This window comes from Stegostoma tigrinum, chromosome 7 (assembly GCF_030684315.1).
Source record: "Stegostoma tigrinum isolate sSteTig4 chromosome 7, sSteTig4.hap1, whole genome shotgun sequence".
In the NCBI taxonomy this organism is placed as follows: domain Eukaryota; kingdom Metazoa; phylum Chordata; class Chondrichthyes; order Orectolobiformes; family Stegostomatidae; genus Stegostoma; species Stegostoma tigrinum.
Window position 1 is genome coordinate 64,199,167 of NC_081360.1, and position 21,179 is coordinate 64,220,345.

Sequence of the window (21,179 nt, forward strand, 5' to 3'; positions counted from 1 at the left end):
TCTGTTTCTGGCCTATATGTGACTCTGGACCCAACTGCATGTAGCCAGAGATGCCCAAATGCCCGAATGAATATAAGAAAACTCTATAAAACCCAGCTGAAAACTAGTGAGGCTGCATTGGAATTTCACTTGTTGAACTGTGCCAATGTACCAAGTTTAGACAGGCCTCTAGATTTGCCTGTAGTTAAATTTTCCGATGGATGTGTACTTCAAAATGTCAGAAGCACTAAACAAAAATTATTGGAAAACTCCATTCTGGCAGTGTTCATGATACAAATACTATAATCAGTAATACGATAGAAAATGTTGGACACTGCATTAACAGGCTGAGAGACTGTCTGAATACAGGTCACAGGTGAGAGTACGAAAGAAGAATTTTCACAAAGAGAGATGAAAGAAATGCTTTTGATTATTTTGATAAAAATCTTCAAAAAGAACAGCTATTCCTTGTAAAACAACTGTAATCCGTCATTTTATTAGCACACATGTAAGATCCAGTGAAATAGTAATGCCATTAAGTGGACTGATGATTTAAAAAAAACGTGGATTAAATTGGATATGGTAAATGGCAAAGCTATTGTCATTGGAAAATCTGTGAAATTGCAATTTACTCATTGAGGACACTATTGTATTTCTTTAATGAAACATAATCTCTCCGCGAAAGAAAGTAAAGAAGGCATCAGGGGACTGAAATGTGTGAAAACTACATAGGCAATTTGCCCATCTGGCCTCCAAAAGGTTAGACTTTCTTGAAGGATGTAGGATTATGGGCTGAGGAATGTTTTATTTAAATATTTTTAAGATCCGGGTAGATAGTTTCTGGATTACCGAGGGGGTGCAAGATTTTTGAGCAAATACGGAGATGTAGAGTAGAGGTTAAAGTCAGTTTGATGATTTTATTGAAAGATGGAACAGGCTCAAATGACTGGGCGGCCTAGCCCTGTGTTCATATCCAGCTTATGGAGGAAATGTAATAGATGTTACATTTGTAAGAAATGCAGAAAATAACATCATGTATATCTGCTCTTATGAAAGGATTTCAACAAGAAAGTGGCAATGAATAAAGAGGAGAAAATATTTTTCACATCATCTAGATTAGGCAACCGTATTCAGTCATTCAGCAATAACATATCATAACAATAAGAAAATAATTGTGGCTACAGACTGGATTTGGGCTATTGGCAGAATGCATCGCAGATAATGGTTGGAGGGAGTGGGGACAGAATTTGCTACTAAGGAACTTAGAGATATGTGTGAAAGTTTAAACATAATATTTATAAATAGAGCAGCAGAAAAAACATTTCATCAACTATGGCTTGTAAGGGAACAATGCAGTATTAGTATAAATGATCTATGAAGTCTGGCATATTAGCCAAACTGCAAATTATTGCCTATATGTGCATTGTCTGTCCATATGAAGAATTTGCTGTGATGGTCAGAAGATGTTGTAGAGATCATAGAGCTCCATCAATAATAATTAACCAAAGCCCAGCTTGGAAAGGGATGACAATTAACTCTACTTTTTGGAGCATTTGAATGCACTGTGTACAGACAAAAATGCTTTAATTCAGGCTGAAGTTTTGAAAAGAATTTGGTGAGATGTAAGGCCATTGCAAACTAGTTTCAATCAGGGAGATATGGTTTAATATAAAAGAGAGTGTCTTAAAGCATGGAGATGCTTATAGAAAGGTTATTGGCAAAACCAGGAATATAATAATTGTCCAGCATTGGAACCAAACTGTTCAAAGCTGCTTTTCAGCATTGCTGTGTAGGATAATGAATTAGCAGGTTATAAAAGAGTCAGAAAAAGGAACAAGAAATTGGGAGCCCATCATTGCTGTATGCTGAACAAAAACGAAGTTGCTGGAAAAGCTCAGCAGGTCTGGCAGCATATGTGAATGAGTAAACAGAGTTAACATTTTGGCTCCAGTGACCTCAGAACTCAGTTCTTTTGGTTTTTATTACTGTATGTTGCACAGGTATAAGGATCAGACTGACTTGATTGATAACAAAATGTGAGGCTGGATGAACACAGCAGGCCAAGCAGCATCTCAGGAGCACAAAAGCTGACGTTTCGGGCCTAGACCCTTCATCAGAGAGGGGGATGGGGCGAGGGTTCTGGAATAAATAGGGAGAGAGGGGGAGGCGGACCGAAGATGGAGAGTAAAGAAGATAGGTGGGGAGGTAGGGAGGGGATAGGTCAGTCCAGGGAAGACGGACAGGTCAAGGAGGTGGGATGAGGTTAGTAGGTAGATGGGGGTGCAGCTTGGGGTGGGAGGAAAGGATGGGTGAGAGGAAGAACAGGTTAGGGAGGCGGAGACAGGTTGGACTGGTTTTGGGATGCAGTGGGTGGAGGGGAAGAGCTGGGCTGGTTGTGTGGTGCAGGGAGGGGAGGGGACGAACTGGGCTGGTTTAGGGATGCAGTTGGGGAAGGGGAGATTTTGAAGCTGGTGAAGTCCACATTGATACCATATGGCTGCAGGGTTCCCAGGCGGAATATGAGTTGCTGTTCCTGCAACCTTCGGGTGGCATCATTGTGGCACTGCAGGAGGCCCATGATGGACATGTCATCTAAAGAATGGGAGGGGGAGTGGAAATGGTTTGCGACTGGGAGGTGCAGTTGTTTGTTGCGAACTGAGCGGAGATTGATAGCCTGTTAGATGAAAGACATATAAGTACTAATGGCCAAAATGAGGCCAGCAATCCCATAGGACAACCACCAAAAGTAGTTTTTAAATAAAGGTCAGTTTTTTACCAGATAGGCTAATCAATGGAGAGATGTGACTATTATGAATACAACAGAGAAGGTCAGCAGAAAATATAACAACTAGGTGAATGTACTGAGTGGGGGCAGAATGTAAATGCCATGGATTCAGTGTAAAAATGGACAGCAAGAAAGTATGCTGCAAGATTTAATAGTCACTCAGTCAACAGACTCCGCAAACGAGTTCGTGAACATTTTGAAAGAAACCTAAGTAAGAGGTGAAGTTTGAATTGCAACAATCCAAAAGGAGGTCGAAGGCATTTTAGAGCATATAACTCAATAAATTCAAGGGATATGATATAGGCCAGAAGTGTCAGTGGTTCTGAACAAATTAGGTGAAAAATTAATAAAAGGCACAAAAAGTAAGACACAGAGGAGCCAGATAGTGGAGAGCCGACTTTATCACACTGATCGATATACATGGAAAAATTGCCTCCTGCCTCCTGATAAGGCTACAGCCAGGCCAGTGGCATACATTTGGAAGAAAAACTGGACCAATTTTGGACCAAATTATAAGAGTAGATTCGCCTCGAGAAAGAAGATAATTTTGAAAGTTTTCTTGGCTTTGTTAGCAACAAGTACTTGTTGAGGTTGGTTGGCTCACTGAGCTGGTATGTTGTTCCGCAGACATTTCGTTACCATGCTTGTTAACGTCCTCAGTGCAGCCTCTGATGAAGCATCGGTGTGTTTTCCCACCTTGTTTTTGAACTCTGGGGCCCATCGCGATGGATTGCCCCACTTCCGAGTTTCCTCTGTAGTGGAACCCAACTTGAACATCCACAACCCGAGCTACAGGTCTACTTCAAAACCTTAGGAACAAATACTTGGGCATGTGGATCTCAAAATTTAAATTGTTCTTCACTTTCCAAGTGCCACCAAATATAGCAGAAGTTAAAATACACTGAAATCTAAAAAAAATCTATATACACCCTAACTGATGTCTCTAGAAAGTGGTACTTGTCAGTAAGGTGTGTTTTGTTAAAATTTGGCGATTTACAGGTGAAAGATTTACATAGAACATAGAACAATACAGCGCAGAACAGGCCCTTTGGTCCTTGATGTTGCGCTGACCTGTGAACTAATCTAAGCTCATCCCCCTACACTATCCCATCATTATCCATATGCTTATCCAAGGACTGTTTAAATGCCCCTAAAATGGCTGAGTTAACTACATTGGCAGGCAGGGCGTTCCACGCCCTTACCACTCTCTGAGTAAAGAACCTGCCTCTGACATCTGTCATAAATCTATCACCCCTCAATTTGTACCAATGCCCCCTTGTACAAGCTGAAGTCATCATCCTCGGAAAAAGACTCTCACTGTCCACCCTATCTAATCCTCTGATCGTCTTGTATGTCTCTATTAAATCCCCTCTTAGCCTCCTTCTCTCCAGTGAGAACAGACCCAAGCCCCTCAGCCTTTCTTCATAGGGACTGCACTCCAGACCAGGCAACATCCTGGTAAATCTCCCCTGCACCTTTTCCAATGCTTCCATATCCTTCCTGTAATGGGGCGACTAGAACTGTGCGCAATATTCCAAATGAGGCCACATTAGCATTTTGTACAATTGCATCATGACATCACGGCTCCGGAACTCAATTCCTCTACCAATAAAACCTAAAACACCGTTAGCCTTTTTAACAGCACTATCAACCTGGGTGGCAACTTTCAGGGATCTATGTACATGGACAGCAAGATCCCTCTGCACATCTACACTACCAAGAATCTTTCCATTGACCCGGTATTCTGCCTTCCTTTTACTCCTCCCAAAGTGAATCACCTCACATTTATCCGCATTGAACTCTATTTGCCACCTTTCAGCCCAATTCTGCAGTTTATCCAAGTCTCCCTGCAACCTGCAACATTCTTCCACACTGTCCACATTCCACTGACTTTAGTGTCATCTGCAAACTTACTAACCCATCCACCTATGCCTGCGTCCAAGTCATTTATAAAAATGACAAACAGCAGTGGTCCCAAAACAGATCCTTGAGGCACACCACGAGTAACCAGACTCCAGGCTCAATATTTTCCATCAACCACCACGCATTGCCTTCTTACAGAAAGCCAGTTTCTAATCAAAACTGCTAAATCTCCCTCAATCCCATGTCTCTATTTTCTCCAATAGCCTACCATGTTGAACCTTATCAAAGGCTTTCCTGAAGTCCATGTACACCACGTCTACTGCCCTTCCCTCATCCACATGCTTGATCACCTTCTCAAAAATCTCAAAGAGGTTTGTGAGACAATTTCTCCACATTTTACTGATACAAAGGGAACCTGCTTTCAGGCGTCTTTATGTTGCACAGAGATTTTCTTTTTCTTGCAGAGAAGTTTAAAACAAATTAGACGTGTTTAAAGCAGAACTTAACATTAGAAGTCAGGCTTCTGGACTTTTTTTTAAGTTAGGTTAGTAATCAGGCAGAATGCATCATGTCTTACTTTGCATCAGTAATCGTATTTAGCAAATATTAACCTGTTGTACTTCGTCAAAGTGAGTCCTCATGAAAACTTGCAATTAGTTTACCAAAATAAAATGGAAGATCTGTGAGGCCTAATAGGAGAATTCGGCTGACTGGATATCCAAATGAGACCGGATGCTAGTTTTGAGGCCTTAGAGTTGAGTACAGTTATGAAAAATCTCACATGTTAAGATTATTATTCAGGTGAACAAAACATTGAAAAATTTAAAAGTGGTGCATTGTGTTTTGACATTTCTATAAATGGGAGATGCCAGGAATATGAAACATGCTTCTTATACATCTTTGTGGTAGGTTCTCAAATTCAGGAAGACTTATGATTTTTCTTTTGGGAGATAGAGGGAAATGTTGCCTTTTGGCTTGGGAAGCTAAAAAGATCAGAAGAGTACCAAAAAGTACCTTAACAACAGAAACCCTTGTTCTTTTTGAGGCAGTAGATATGGCCTTTCTCTTGACAAAAATGTTGAAAGAATCTCTAAAAAGGGATTCAGCAGCAATGCCCATTGAGTGCTACATAAATAATAATAAATCACATTAGGATGACGTGCATCCAACAATTGGTATGAATGGAAATAAAACCTGAGAATCAATAGTGCAGTTTTAAAACCCGTGTTGTGGAACAGAGAACTCTCAAAATTATAATGGGTGAATATCAACAGTCCGCTATATGATTGCTTCATGAAGAAAGGATCAAGCTTTAAGAAACTGTTTAGAAAGATTAGAAAGAATATTTGGACCTCTCAAGGATGTATAAAATCGATATATAATATGTTGCCATTTCCATAAAGTATGTTGTAAATTTGTTTTCCTTTCAGTTTTCATTGTTGTTTATATATAAAGTGATCAAAAAGGAATAAAAAATGTTATCATCCAATAGTGTTTGTCAGGGCTGACACAATGGAACGGGTGATGATTGGATATTAATTGAGGGATTGTTGGATGGGCACCTGACTGGGTGTATATGTCCATTTATGGAGAACAAGTAATCAGTATTGTTAGTGTTTGTGAAGTGCGATTAGGAATAATACTCTGATAAGTATGTGCCTCGACTCTGACTCACCTGCATTTAACCTTTGTTATTTAAAAGTCACTGTAAAAGCTGATGAATATGATGTTGATGATCCAAATAATAAAGCTATTGAGTAAGCAGATTGGGCTGATTTATTTGGTTCTAAAGTCAAGGTAAAGGCTGATTTTTATGGATTTAAGTCCATGTTGCTCACATTCTGACATGTGGTAGTGCTTTCTATGTTGTGAAAAGACCGAATTAAATTGTATATGTGTTTTTAGTAACATTACATGAACTTGATGTACAAAAATTTCAGTCTATCTCCATGGTAGTTATAATTGTATGAAGTAGTGGCGCCGAAAGGGTTGACATTGAGTGGAGCTTCTAATGTCTGCACTGTGGTGATGTCATTAAGACTGAGTGGGCAACATTAATTAACCCTTTAATGACCATAATTGGTGGCAGGTCAAGTAGGATTAGCAATAAACCATTGTTGACCTGCCTTGCCACCTCTAAAGGTGAAGACTTCTGCCCTTGTCATACATTCCAACTTATTCATGTAACTTGTACTGCTTGGTATCATGTAATAAACTACATCTTGTTTAAGACAAGAGCTTCCTCTCATTAGGATGCACTTTTGGCTTACCTACCACTTAAGGGCCTTCACTTGCCACCTTCCTAATTGCCTGCCTTCCTCGTGGGTGAGGAGGTGGCTAGTTTGCCAGTTGGGAAGGCAGGTAAAAATGCCTGCTTGTTAGGGTGTGAGCATTGGTGGCTTCCAAATTCCCTAGCTGGGAACAGTTGAAGGAATGGATAGCGAGCACCTCCGGGGTCCATTCCACTTTCCTTGCTTCTAATCCCTCATCATCAACTCGCCCAGAAACCCTCAGCAGTGACAAGATGATGAGTTGCCTTTTGGTTGCCGAATCCCCCAAGGAGTAAGTCTTGGCTGGCTCACCTTAGGACCCAGAAGCTGCCAGCTTCAGATTAGCCGGCAAATTCTAACATTGCGGTACCCCAGGGTCGAGGTTTGTGATGGGCCAAGAGGCTAGCCAAACTTCTGCCAGTCGGTTCCAAATTCTTTCATAGCATATCCTAGCTTTGTCATCTAAAGACCATCGTTTTGCGAGTTATTCTACTTTCCCTACGATAATATTTAGGTTCCATTTGAAATTAAATAGTACAGCTATAAAATAAGAGTCGATTCTGAGACTATATCTGGCTATCTGCTGCTCTAGCTCCTCCCGTATTACATACAAACCTATGAAATAGGTTCTGAAGTATACTGTTTGGATCCATGTGCCTACTATGCTGTTCACTGAAATCAACGCAGATCGTCATGTTTTAATTTCCACATTCCCATCTACCCACAATACCGTTAGATTTTCTCTACCTCGTAAGATCTCCACTCCTGTCTTAAAACTATTCAATGACCCTATCTCTTCCACCTTCTGAAACAGAGAGTTCCAATGTCACACTGTCCTCTGAGAGAGAAGTTTCTTCTTTTCATCCTCATTTTTTCTGGTAAAAATGACTCCTAATTTTAGAACAGTGCCTCCTAGTCCTCTGAACTGTCTCCAGTGCATTTCCAAGCTTCCTTAAGAAAAGAAACCAAAACGGCACATATTTGAGACGTGGTGTCACAAATGCCCTGTATAACTGAAGCATAACATTCTTACATTTATGTTCAATTCCTCTTATGGTAAAGAATAGCATCTGATTAGCCTTCATGATTACGTGCTATACCTGCATATTAACACTTTGACACTCATGTGTTAGAACTCCTAAATCACTCTGCACTTAAGTAGTCATTCTCCATTTAGTAATATGCTGCTTTTCATTCTTCCTGCCAAAGTGAACAAACTTCCTGTTTTCCCATTGTATTCCATTGCCAGATTTTGGCCCACTCATTCAACCAGTGTGCAATTTACTTAAGTCTTACCACAACATAACTTTCCCAACTGTCGTGGAGTCATCTACCATGCCTTTGTGACCCTCGTGTAAGCCACAGATGTAAATTGCAATAAGTTGACACAAAGCCCTGTGGAATTCCAAGCATTGCAGTCAAAGAAAGAACCAGTTATCCATACTCTGCTTTCTGTCAGCCAACCAATCGTTTATCCATGCTGACTATTCACAATTACCTTGTGTTTTCCTAAGTGCACAGTTATAACCTATTTAATTATCAATTGCAGAATCTTCCTCATGACAGACGTTAAGCTAAGCGACCTGTAATGGCTATCAGATTATATGTATTTATTTTGGTATGAATACTTCATGCATTTACATACAGAACCTTTAGTTTTGTATTCCTGTTACATTTGTAAAACCTTTGGTCTCATTTCTGGTTCTTTCTATCTACCTTTTGCCATTCGCTTCCCTTCATTTCCCATATTACTGTGTTCCTCTATTATCTTGTCTCAACTCTTTCTCATGCCATATCTTTACACATTTGTTACCTTGCTCCCACTATTTAATTGCAAACTCCCTAGAATGAAGTTCACAAGAACATTTTCTGATGTAGATGTATGATTTATTTAAAAACATGTATTATTTATGTAGACATTGGATTTATAATTGGTGGAAGTGGAATAAGGTCAATACATGTAATTGGGGTTAATGTTTAACATGTAAGTGTTTCTGGAGCTATGTTTTTTTTTAGAACAAGTATGAGCGAGACAGAACATTCTGGTAAAGTTAATTTGTATTGAGAGCATTTTATGAAGATATCGTTAAAACAGAAGAGCTTTAGCCTCCATTCATTATAATGATCAGGAATCAATTTTCTGATTATTTAGGGGGAAATGTCCCTGGCTTGAAAAGCTTTTGGGTTTAGTTTTAGAGATGTCCTGGTTGGATGTATTAAGCAGATTCTTCTGGAGAATGGAGTTTATTCAGAACTGTTAAGAAATAGATTATCTCAGTGTGAGAGTCATAGTTTGAAAACTCCAGACCAGAAATGTTTGGTTGCAACTGAACTGGGTTTATTTGAAATTGAAAAAAATCTAAACTCAGCTGTGTGAATAGTTAGGAAGAGACTGTCAGTCTCTCATAATTAGGAAATGAAAGTGACAGTTATGTCAAATCTAACTGTGATAGAGAAGAGAATTCTTTCTTGTGGTTTGAGTACTAAAAAGGGATACTATAAGGCATATATGGGATATTGAATTTTTGAGTCAATCACTCAAACAGATCTGACTTGTTCAGTAACAACATCAGCTGACTCCAGCAAGTTTCAAGATCATCCCAGCAATACAGACCCCATTTTCCCTGATGCCAGTGACTCACAATCTGGAACCTGCCTCTCCTGCAAGATGTTTTGAGTCACATGTTCCTCTCAAATTTTCTGCACCGTGCCAATTTGCATACAATTCATGTAATCCAGGGATTATAATCTTTGATGTTCCTTTTATTTAAGTTTAGTATCTAGCCTCTCACACTCTTTCCTAGTTTTGCCCTTATTGATGATACCTAAATGGACCTTGGCCACTGGATCCTACCCCAATCCCACAGCAGTTTCTTTTGCAGCCCTGAGCAGAGCACAGCAGACCAGGCAGCATCAGAGGAGCCAGAAAGCTGACATTTCAGGTTGGGACCCCTAAGAAAGGTCCTGACTCGAAATGCCAGCCTTCTTGCTCCTCCGCTGCCTATCCTGTTGTGTTCCTCCACCTTAACACTGTGTTATCTCAGACTCCAACGTCAGCAGTTCTTGCTATCTCTAAGCAAAAAGTAGTGGTGACTTTTGTCTGGTTTGACGTCTCTGTTTCTAAGGTATCTGTATTAGGGCCGTTGCTCTTTTCTATAACCTGGATTTAGATATATCAAGCAGAATTTTCAAGTTGGTTAACTGCCGACAAGGTGGTAAATAACAGAAGAGATGCTAACAAACTAACAGGATTTCAAGGCTGCTGAAATATGTATACACATTCTGCTCGAAGTTCCTTTGTTACTGATAGCTGTTATATCCCATCAGTCTGCACAGAATTTTTTTACATTTGCAGGCTTTGACTCTGTAGCAGTCCTGTTTCTTAAAATAAAAATGTTTTGGAATTGACGGTTAAAAATGTCCACAGTTCTTCAACTTTCTGATGATTATCAATGCACTCTGCCTCTCCAGACACTTCTCACCAAGGCTCAGAGGCTACAGCCATCAATACTGTGTGCTTTCTGTCTATCCGATGTTTTTCACTTTCCTCATCTTTCCAAACTCATAACCCTTTCTGCTCTCTGTAAATCCTCGTCACTCACTGGGAATATCTCACCAACTCTCCTGTTTACGACTGAATGCTCTTTCAGATACTCAGTACTGTTGTTTGTCTCCTGCTGGGAAAACTGGCCCACCCCCTGGACTGATGTCTCATGGTATCCTGGCATGCTGTAGCTGTATAATTGGATGTAGCATGATGCCACCCGGTGATCTGTCCATCCGCTGTATGATAGGTCACATTTTCAGTGCTCCCAATCATCGCAAGCTGCCTACCTTTCCCTCTGCATTAAAAATGCAAACTAAATTGCAGATGCTGTAAACCTGTACTTCATCGCTGAAGTCAGGGTGTGCTCATAAACAATGTGAAACAGACTTGAGGAAGGCAGCCTCCAAATAAGCACTAAAGAGAGTGAGTGTGAAGAAAACAAGCTAAAAGCCATAAGACTTGTGTCCAGGTCGGCTCAGACGCACTCAAATCAGAGGTGTCTGCCAGCTCCAAATTAAAATGTCTACAAATACATATGAAAAAGAATGAATAGCTTAAGTAAACTTCAGTGGCTTAAAGTAGCTAAGTAAGCCCCACTATGGAATTCATAATAGAAAACAAGGAATTGATCGAGACAAAAGCAGAGGAACTTAAAGCAGTCATGTTTAACCACCTTCAGAGGTCCCCATTATCACAGATGCCAATTTGCAACCGATTTGATTAGCTCAACATGATATTAAGAGATAGCTGGAGACACTGGATTCTGCAAAGGCTAACGGCCATTGCAAATTTCTGGACATAGTACTAAATACACATGTTTTAGAACTTACCACAACCCCAGCCAAGCTCTTCCAGTACAGCGGCGACACTGACCGACAATGTGGAAAGTTGCCCGGTATGCCCTAAACACAAGTATCCAAATAAATCCAATCCAGCTAATTACTATCTGCTATCTACTAATCTACTATCGATTGTCAATAAAATAGTGGAAGGTATCATCAACAGTGCTATCAAATGGCACTTGCTTTGCAATAACCTATTCACTGATAGTTTAGTTCCACCAGGGCCTGAATTCTTGAGCTTGCTACACCCTTTGTTCTAACATGGACAAAAGTGCCGAATTCCAAATGTAAGAGTGAATTTTCATGACAACATGGCCACATTTGTCTGCACAAGATATTAAGGAACCATAGGAAAACTGTAATTGATGAGAATAAATGGAAAATTCTGGAGAAATGCTTGTCCTTTGGGGTAGAATTCGTCAGAGGTTTGGAGAGTGCTGCTGAAGGATCTTCGATGAACTTCTGCATTTATAGATTGTGCACACTGCCGCTACTGAGTGTCTGTTGAGGAGGGAGCAGATGTTTGTGGACGTGCCAATCAAGTGGATTGCTTTGGCTTGGATGGTGTCAAGCTTCTTGAGTGTTATTGAATCTGCTTCCATCCAGGCAAAAGGGGAGTATTCCATCATACTCCTGACATGTGCCTTGAAGATGGTAGACAGGCTTTTAATCGTGTTCCTAACCTCTGACCTGCTCTTCTTGCTGCTGGTTATGTGGCGAGGGGCAAGGTGAAAAGCAATGACAAGGCAAGGCATGGATGTTGTGACCAACAAACAGGCTCAGTGAGTGAGCACGATGTCAGCAAGTAAACAATTCAGAAATACAGCTTTTCTGATGAAGGGCCTAGGCCCGAAACGTCAGCTTTTGTGCTCCTAAGATGCTGCTTGGCCTGCGGTGTTCGTCCAGCTCCACACTTTGTTATCTCGGATTCTCCAGCATCTGCAGTTCCCATTATCTCAAATACAGCAGCCCGTTTCAGTCCATGTGCCCTGAGTGCAATGTCCTTGTTACGGCATTTCAACGATAGTTGCCAGTGCAGCCCATGATACAGCAATGAGGTACAGAAGCATTGGAAGTGTCCTTTGAGCATTCCTGGAGGCTGGCACCTGTCAGATGCTAATCATCATGGATGTGAGGTGCATGTAGCCAATGCCCATTGAGTGTGCCCTGTGATATTTGTGCTCAGTATCCAATCTGAAGGTCCTTTCCAGCATGTGGCAAGCTGCGGTCACCAGGTACCTGCTCTGACCTCCATGTTGTGTTTCACTTGATAAGTTCATTAACAAATAACAATCCCCTTTAATAGGCAATTCACTGCTCCCTGGCAAGAACCTCATCTCTCTGCCCAGAACTTGCTTAAAAGATGCAGTGCATTGCTCCCGATGCTCCCGACTTATCACTCAATTCTGCCACATTTCTCCCCATAACTAGTGTCATTCAGGCCATTATAATGTTCCACCCTCAGTCTTTAATGGCCTCCTGAAAACTAACTACCACTGAATAAGCTCTCTGTGCTGCTTAACTTGTGTTTTTTTGGAATGAGCTTTTTTTGTTTTCTATGCAAAAAATTAAAATTCTTTAGAATTAAAAACTCAGGTTGGCATTTTAACTTCAAACTTAAGCATAAGTGAATGCCTGAATCTTTCATTTTTTAAAAATAATTTTGCAGAAGACGAACATAGGATACACCTGCTTAGAATTTTGTGGTTTGTTGAAAATTGCCAGCGTATTCTTCTACAAGTCCCCAATAACTGCTGCCAGAGTGAAGTTAATGTCAGAACATAGAACATAGAACAGTACAACACAGTACAGGCCCTTCGGCCCACGATGTTGTGCCAAACTTTTTTCCTAAACCTAAGATCTATCTAACCTCCACTTCTATCTTGTACTATCATCCAATGCCTATCTAACAGCTGCTTAAATGCCCCTAATGAGGCCGACTCCACTACCCTCTCCGTGAATGCATTCCACGCCCCAACCACTCTGAGTGAAGAACCTACCTTTGACGTCTCCCCTATATCTACCTCCACTCACTTTAAAACTATGCCCCTTGTAATAACTACCTCTACCCTAGGAAAAAGTCTCTGGCTATCCATTCTATCTATACCTCTGATCATTTTGCTCACCTCTATAAAGCCACCTCTCATCCTTCGTCATTCTAAAGAGAAAAGCCCTAGCGCTCTCAACCTTTCCTCATAAGGCCTTCCCTCCATTCCAGGCAACATCCTGGTAAATCTCCTCTGCACCTTTTCCAAGGCTTCCACATCTTTCTTGTAATGAGGCGACCAGAACTGGACTCAGTACACCAGATGTGGCCGAACTAGGGTTTTGTATAGCTAAATTACATAGATAAATGGCAGAAACCATGAAACCATACCATCAAGCTCACTACATCATTGTGAGAAACACATTGAAATCTGCAATGAGTGACATCACTTCTCAGGCGACAAATTCTGTGTCATTTGGTTCATATGCAGTTGTTAATTTTATTCTTTCATGGGATAAGGACATTGCTGCCAAGGTCATTCCAATCTAATACATCCACTGTGTTTTTTGGGAGGAAGTTTGAAAATTTTGAATCATAACAGTGAAGGAATGGGGATCTTGTTCCGAGCTGGAATAGTATGTAGCTTGCAGTTGGGATTATTCATTTAAATGCAGCTGTCAAAGGAGCTTTGTATTACTATAATGTATTTTGTCAATATTTTACACTGCTGTTGCTGCCTCGGTGGGAGATGGAGTGAATGCCTATATTGGTGGATGGAGTAACAATCGAGCAGGCTGTTTTGTCCTGAATCATTTTAAGGTTCTTGATTGTTATTGGTACCACATTCATGAAAGCAAATGGGGAGAATTCAATCACACTCCGGATTTGTGCATCATTGATGGTGAATAGGCTTTGGGGAATCAGAAGATGCACCAGTTGCTGCAGAATTCATAGCCAAGGTGTTTACATGGCTTGCCCAACTTGATTTCTGATTACTGATAGTTAGGTATTCAGGAATGATAATGCCATTGGACATCGTTAGACTTCCCTTACTGGAGATGGATTTTTTTTTAACAAGACACAGCTGGGCAATTTTTCACATTTTCAGATAGATGCAGGTAACAGTTGTATTGTAACAGCTTGGATAAATGCATAGTTGGTTCTAGAGTGCATCTCTTCTCCATGCTGGGATGTTGCCAGGGCCAAATGCCAACGCAGTATCTAGTATCCAATTCACTGTGTTTGTCTGTTCGTGAAAAGTCTAACCAATTTGATTGCCTGTTTTCTTTTGTCATTGTGGGCAGGTGTGAAATTCAAGTTATATTTGTCTACGCGAAGGAAGTGTGTGAATGCACTTGAGAAATGAAAGGAGGATGTGGGAAGTGTTTGTTCCTCGAGAATTAAGTAGGCAGGAAGAATATTGCTGCAGTTAGGCATTGAAAGCAACTATTAACCAAATCAATGTTTCGAATTGTGAACCTTGTGCAAAAATTGTGTATAGCTAGTGCATGTTTGTTAATCTAACTGAGTGATAAATTACAGCTCATTTTGGTGCTGTTTAAACATTAAATACTCCTCATTCACATGGCTTTTCTGCTGTACATGTTTGCATTTTGATGGCAATATTATATGTTCTTATTCTTCTTTTAATGCATCACAAGTAGTTAAATGTTATTTATGTTCATAACATAGATAATTTTTGAGAACCTGTGACCTGAAATAGAGGGAAAATGAATTTAATTTTAGTTATGTGAAGATCTGACTTTTTATTGAAAGGTCAAAATGTAATTTTGGACATTAAGTGCAAAACAACATTTACAAGAAGTGATTTCAGCTAAGTGATGTGCAAGCCATCTTGTGAGATTATTGCTCAAATATTTGGCAACTTAAGTTTCTCCACTACCAGGAAGAGAGAGTGTAAAGGACCTGCAGCAGGTTCATGCAGGGATAGGGCTAGGCTTAGGGTTAGGGTTACAGCAGCAGCCATTTCCAAACAGTTTGGACTGGAGGTAAATCCTGTGGTATTGAGAAGCCAGGGTGAAGAAAACTTCAGAAACAGAAAGCCATGGAGCTGTCAAGAAGAATAATCATCCTACAAGTCTGTTGAAGACATGAGTTTAGGGAAACCACATTAAGTAATTTTGAGCCGAGTTAGCAGTTTGTTTTAAGACTGCCAGGGAGGGACATTAAATGAAGAAAGCAACGGTAAAATCACCTCAGAACTGCTCTCCTCTTTCATAGAATCTAGTGGCAGTGGCTTAGCCTGCAGGTCACCACACCTCAGGTTAGGGGAGAGGTGGAGAAGGAGAATCTTTAATGAGAATCGCAGCTGGTATGGGAATTGAGCCTGTGCCGTTGGCGTCAGCCTACATTGCAAACCAGCTGCCCAGCCAACTGAACTAAACTGACCCCCAACAAAGGGAATGGCATCTTGTGTTTGCACAGGACTTAATTGCAGCTTACCAGCTTCTTCATTGAAGTTTAAGTGTTTGCACGAGTATTACTGGAATAATGGCGATGAATCTTTACTTCTGATGGTTATAATAAGATTGTTGCAATAGTTCTTGAGTAATAAGGTGGAGTTTATAGTTTTCTTTTGTAAAATAAACCTTTGTTCTTTTCTTAAAAGTCCATTAGCAGCCTTTTGTGAATATATTTGCTGTTACCATCACTATTAACTAAATTCCCCCCAATAACATCCTGGAGGACATCAATGATCAGAAAATCAGCTCAATTCAGCATATAAATACAATGGCCACAAGACTATGTCTTAGGCTCAGAATACTGTGACAAAAGCTCATCTGCTGACTGCCCAAAGCCTGTCCATCATCTGCAAGTCAGGAGTATGATAACATAGTCCCCCATTGCCTGGATTTGTGCAGCTTCAACAACAGTCAAGAATCTTGGCAACATCCAAGACAAAGCAGCCTACTTGATTGTCACGACATTCACAAACATCCACGTCTTCTACCTTCAATGCTCATTAGGAGCAGTGTGTGCTATCTGCGAGATACACTGCAGCAATTCGCCAAAGATTCTTAGACAGCACTTAGGGCCACTTCTGTCTAGAAGACAAGGGCAGCAGATATATAGGAACATCACCATCTTCAACTTTCCCTCCAAACTACTCTCCTCTCTGACTTGGAAATATGTTGCTGTTTTTCCACTGTTGAAACTTGTCTCATAAGACAAACCTGTCATCTCTGGATTGATTGCCATGGGGCGGAGGTTAGACTGTCTCTTGTTGGGGATAGGCGCTCCCTAGCATTTGTGTGGTATGAATGGTTTACTTGAATGCCAAATTGTGTTTAAATCAAGCACAAACACGTGCAGACATGTTCTTATTCCCATCTGTATTGATTGGTCACATCATCAACAGTTCACCTCCATTAAAATCAGCACTGTGACAGCTGTGATCCTGAAATGCTCCCAGTGTCAGATTTCCGACCCCAGATGGAAACCATGCCAATCAAATAAGTCCTGCCATGATCAGTGAGGATGACAGCAGTACCTGCCTACTTGAACTACAAAAACCCAACAAATTATGCCTCAGTGTACAATTCAAATTCTTGTAGTCAGTCAGTGTACAATGTGTAAAATAATTTTCAAAAGTTACTCCAAGCAACAATATGAAATAAATGGAATTTTTCGACATTGCTGTTTTTTTTATTTGTTTAATGTTATGTTAAATTAATGCATTTTCTGAAATAAAGGATGTTCACATCAGCAGAAAGAATTTTCCTATAAGAATGCAGAAATTGCACATAAGCCCATAGTGACAGGGACGTTACCTACCAGCTTGAGAGGTGGTGAGAGACCTGCACTATCTCTTTCAGGGAATGCCTGCCAAATCTTCTGGCAATCGGGCAGTTCTGATGACACGTCAGCATTCCTCTGGAATTAGTGCTTGGGGTAGAAGTGCCTCCTGGTAGGAACTGCTAATTATCAGATGTAGAAATTCTTGCCTTGACTGCTTCCCGAGGAACAAGATAAGTAGTAATGTACATCTGAGAGGGGGTTTGGGGTGAAGTGTCTCATGGAGTGGGAGTGGCAGAGGGGAATAAGGGCAAGGAGCACAGAAAGAAGGGTGGAGGTTTCTCATGAGACATCCCCAGCCCGATGACTGAGCCCTCAATCAGGCACTGAGTGCCTTTGAATTAGGAACAATTTCGGAATTAATCTGTAATCTTTTTGCTGCCAGGAATGTTGCATGTCAGGTGACCCAGGTTAACCCCAGCAGCCAGAAGAGGCCTTTAAGTGGTCCTTAATTAGTGATTCAAGGGTCTCAAATGGCTGCAAGGTGACATACTTGATCATGGGCCTTCGTGTCTGGAACTTAATTTTGGTGGAGTTAGGAAGGTAGTGGGGACCAAGTCTATCATCATTCCACCTAACTAAATGCCTTTCCTACCTCTGACCTTGTGTTACCCAAGAGGAGTTGTCAAACTTTTTACCCAGCTATTCTTGCCCGGTGTGACAGATAGGGAGTTAACTCAGGCTTCAATTTAAACCTTCTTTATTTAACTCCTTAAGCACCAATAGTCAGTATATTTGTTATACCATTTACTACTTACTTTATCTAGCTTAACTGTAACTTTAACTCACCTCATTTAATCTCTACATTGTTTTAATTCACATTTAACTCTAATTTTAACTCTATAAGTTTGGCTTGAAACAAATACTACCCTGATTTGAGTGGAGCAGCCAACTTTGTTCTCAATGTAGATCTTGCCTCATGTTTCTTTGTTTCTCTGAAGATAACTTTGGGGCATGTACTTCTCAAATGTTGGCCTCAAGGACTTGCAGCTGCTCGGACTCAAAGATTCATTCCTGCAAAATCTTGTGTGCTCATTTTCCAGAAACCTCTCTGGCACCCAGCCAATGAATTGACCAAACCTGATAACAATGTATGATCCCAAACAATGTAGTTTACTGCTAAACAACGCCCAAATGCTTGTACCAAGTCATAAACAGCCATATACCATGCTCCATATTAGGTACAATGCTACCAGTATGTCTAGCAGGCCACTATGACACCTCCCTCATTTTCACAACATAGGAAACTGCAGGTCACCGCTTACAAGACAGGTCACAATATATCCTGGCTACAGTTTTAACTGAGGTCAGACTTGAAACTAGCTCGACCAAAGTTCCCAGCAGGCATGATTGTGGCTCTTAACCAGTCTTGTAGCCATTTCTCCTCCTGGCCACCTGACCATACTTGCCGCCTCTGGGAGCACAAGATTCCATCCATAATTTCATATCATAGAAGTTTCTGCCAACAAGGGTGTAGAATTCTGGTCATGTGCAGTGGAAAATTTGCATATGCTTGTTGAAGAACTAAAAATTTCTATCTAAACTAGAAGATGGAAAATTATAGACTCATAAAACTATTACAGGATATGTCTAAGTTAACTACAAGCGAAGCTCCACAGCAGTAAGATTCTGGATACATAATTTCAATCCATGACTTTGAATAGATGAAACTTCAGCATTCCCTGAAACAACCAAGTTATGATACCGGAAACAGTTCAATTCTAATATTTGTTTTGCGTATGTATATGCCAACATGTGAATTAGGAACAGGAGTAGTCCGTTTAGTCCCTCAAGCCTGCTCTAACATTCAATGAAATCATGGCTAATCTGGTTCTGTTTTGGATTCCCATCTACTAAACAAATGCCACCCCAGCCAGCAACTCTCAGGTCCCATACTGAATAAAAACATTTGACTGAGTCAGCTGTTTAACATCAAGGATACAAGCACTGGGCATCCCAGAAGAAAGTTGAGGGCTGGTGCACTATTAGTGGTGGCTAAGAACATGAGTAGACAAATTGGCGAGGAGCAATTGGATCCTGTGTGAGAAACATTTCAATGACCACATTTCCTCTTCCAAGGGGAGTGTAACACACGAGAACCTCTTTATATTGGATTCTGGTTATTCAGCCTCCAACAGACATGCTGGATCAATGCTGACATGGCCATGAAAGAGGCAGAGGGCATTGGTGGAAGCGTGTTTTCCAGGTTGGAGGCCCATGACAAGTGGCATTCTGCAGGGATTCGTACTGAGACCTCTGCCATTTGTGACATATATAAATGATTTAGATGAATATGTTTGCAGACAATACAAAGATTGATGGAGCTATGGACAGTGTAGAAGGTTGTCAAAGGATACAGTGGGACATAGATCAGTTGCAGATATGGGCAGTGAAATGGCAGAAATTTGTTTAACCCAGGTAAGTGTGAGGTGCTGCACTTTGGGAGATCAAACGTTAAGGAAAAGTATACAGTTAATGGCAGGATTCTGAACAGCATCGATGTACAGAAGGACCTTGATGCTCAAGTCCATGGCTCTGAAAGTAGCCACTCAAGTAGATAGGATGGTAAAGAATGTGTATAGCATGCTTGCCGTCATTGTTCGGGGAACTGAGTACAAGAATCAGGATGCCATGTTGCAGCTTAATAATACTTTGGTTAGGCCACGTATAGAATATTGCATTCAATTCTGGTCACCACATTACAGGATGGATGTGGAGGTTTTGGAGAGGGTGCCGAACAGGTTTACTAGGATGCTAGATAACAAAACGTGGAGCTGGATGAACACAGCAGACCAAGTAGCCTAGGAGCACACGATGCTGTCTGGATTAGAGGGTATAAATAAGGACAGTCTGGAAGAACTCAGATTGTTTTACCTTGAGTGGCGCAGGCTGAAGGGAAACTTAATAGAAGTCTATAAAATTATGAGATGCATAGATAAGGTTGACAGTCAGAATCTTTTTCTTGGAGTTGAAATGTCTAATTCTAGGGGGCGTGTATTTAAGGTTAGAGGGGGAAGTTCAAAGGAGACATGAGGGACAAGGTTTTCACACAAAGAGTGGTAGCACTTTGGAATGCACTGCCAGGGGTGGTGGTGGGGGCAGATACATTAGAGGCATTTAAGGAACTTTTAGATAAGCACACAGATATGCAAAAAATGGAGGGATATGGACCAATGGCAGGCAGAAGGGATTCGTTTCATTTGACATCATGTTCCGCACAACATTGTGTGCCAAAGGGCTGATTCCTGTGCTGGACACTTCTATGTTTTATGTTCTAATTGGCCTGAGAGTGTTCTTCATGCTTCCTGAGTATGAGAATAAAATTTGTCTGGGGAACTTATTAGGAGATTGAAAATCTTGGGGCTTTGACACTGATGTATAACAAAATTCCCGGTAGGTTGTCCCAGTGTGCATAATTTTGTCCCACATTTGTTTGTGTATACTTATATGATGTGCCATTCCTTGTCATTTGTATATTCATAGAGTAAACTAGTCTTTGGTAATATTTTCTTTATTCAGTAAAGGATAAGAACATCATTGGCGAGGAAGCCACTTTTTGTCCATTCCTAATTGCTCAGAGTCAACCACATTGCTGTGGGTCTGGAGCCACACGTAGGCCAGTCCAGGTAAGGATGGCAGTTTCCTTCCCTAAAGGTCATTAGCGAACCAGATGGGTTGTTCCCCAACAATCGGCAATAGATTCACAGTCTTCATTGGATTCTTAACTGCAGATATTTTATTGAATTCAAATTCCACCATCTGCCATGGCAGGATATGAAACCAGGTCCCCAGAATGTTATTGAGGTTCTCTGATTTAACAGTTCAGCAATAATATCACTAGGCCGTTGCTTCTCCAAATGGACATACTTCTTCTTGGCAAGTACATAGAACATAGAACAGTACAGCACAGAACAGGCCCTTCAGCCCACGATGTTGTGCCGACCATGAGTGAGTGAAACTTACCAGGCGGCCAATTTTACTCAAATCTGACAACCATCCATCACTTATACATATAGCTTCTGATGCTAATAGGACAATGACAATGACAGTAGAGGCTTGCATATCCTTACATGTTTCTTGTTTGTTCGGC

The 21,179-nt window shown here is 40.8% G+C and overlaps 1 protein-coding gene across 9 annotated transcripts in view; it reads left to right on the forward strand.

Moving 5' to 3' along the window:
- b3galt1b (UDP-Gal:betaGlcNAc beta 1,3-galactosyltransferase, polypeptide 1b) overlaps positions 1-21,179 on the forward strand; it is a 106,425-nt gene that overhangs the window by 25,154 nt on the left and 60,092 nt on the right. The window contains exon 1 of one of the 9 annotated variants that reach the window (XM_059647336.1): positions 20,644-20,715. The exons of the other annotated variants lie outside the window; for them this stretch is intronic. The gene's annotated coding sequence lies outside the window, so the exon portion shown is untranslated. Of the gene's footprint in view, positions 1-20,643; positions 20,716-21,179 lie in introns of those variants that run through there. 9 annotated transcript variants of the gene reach the window in all.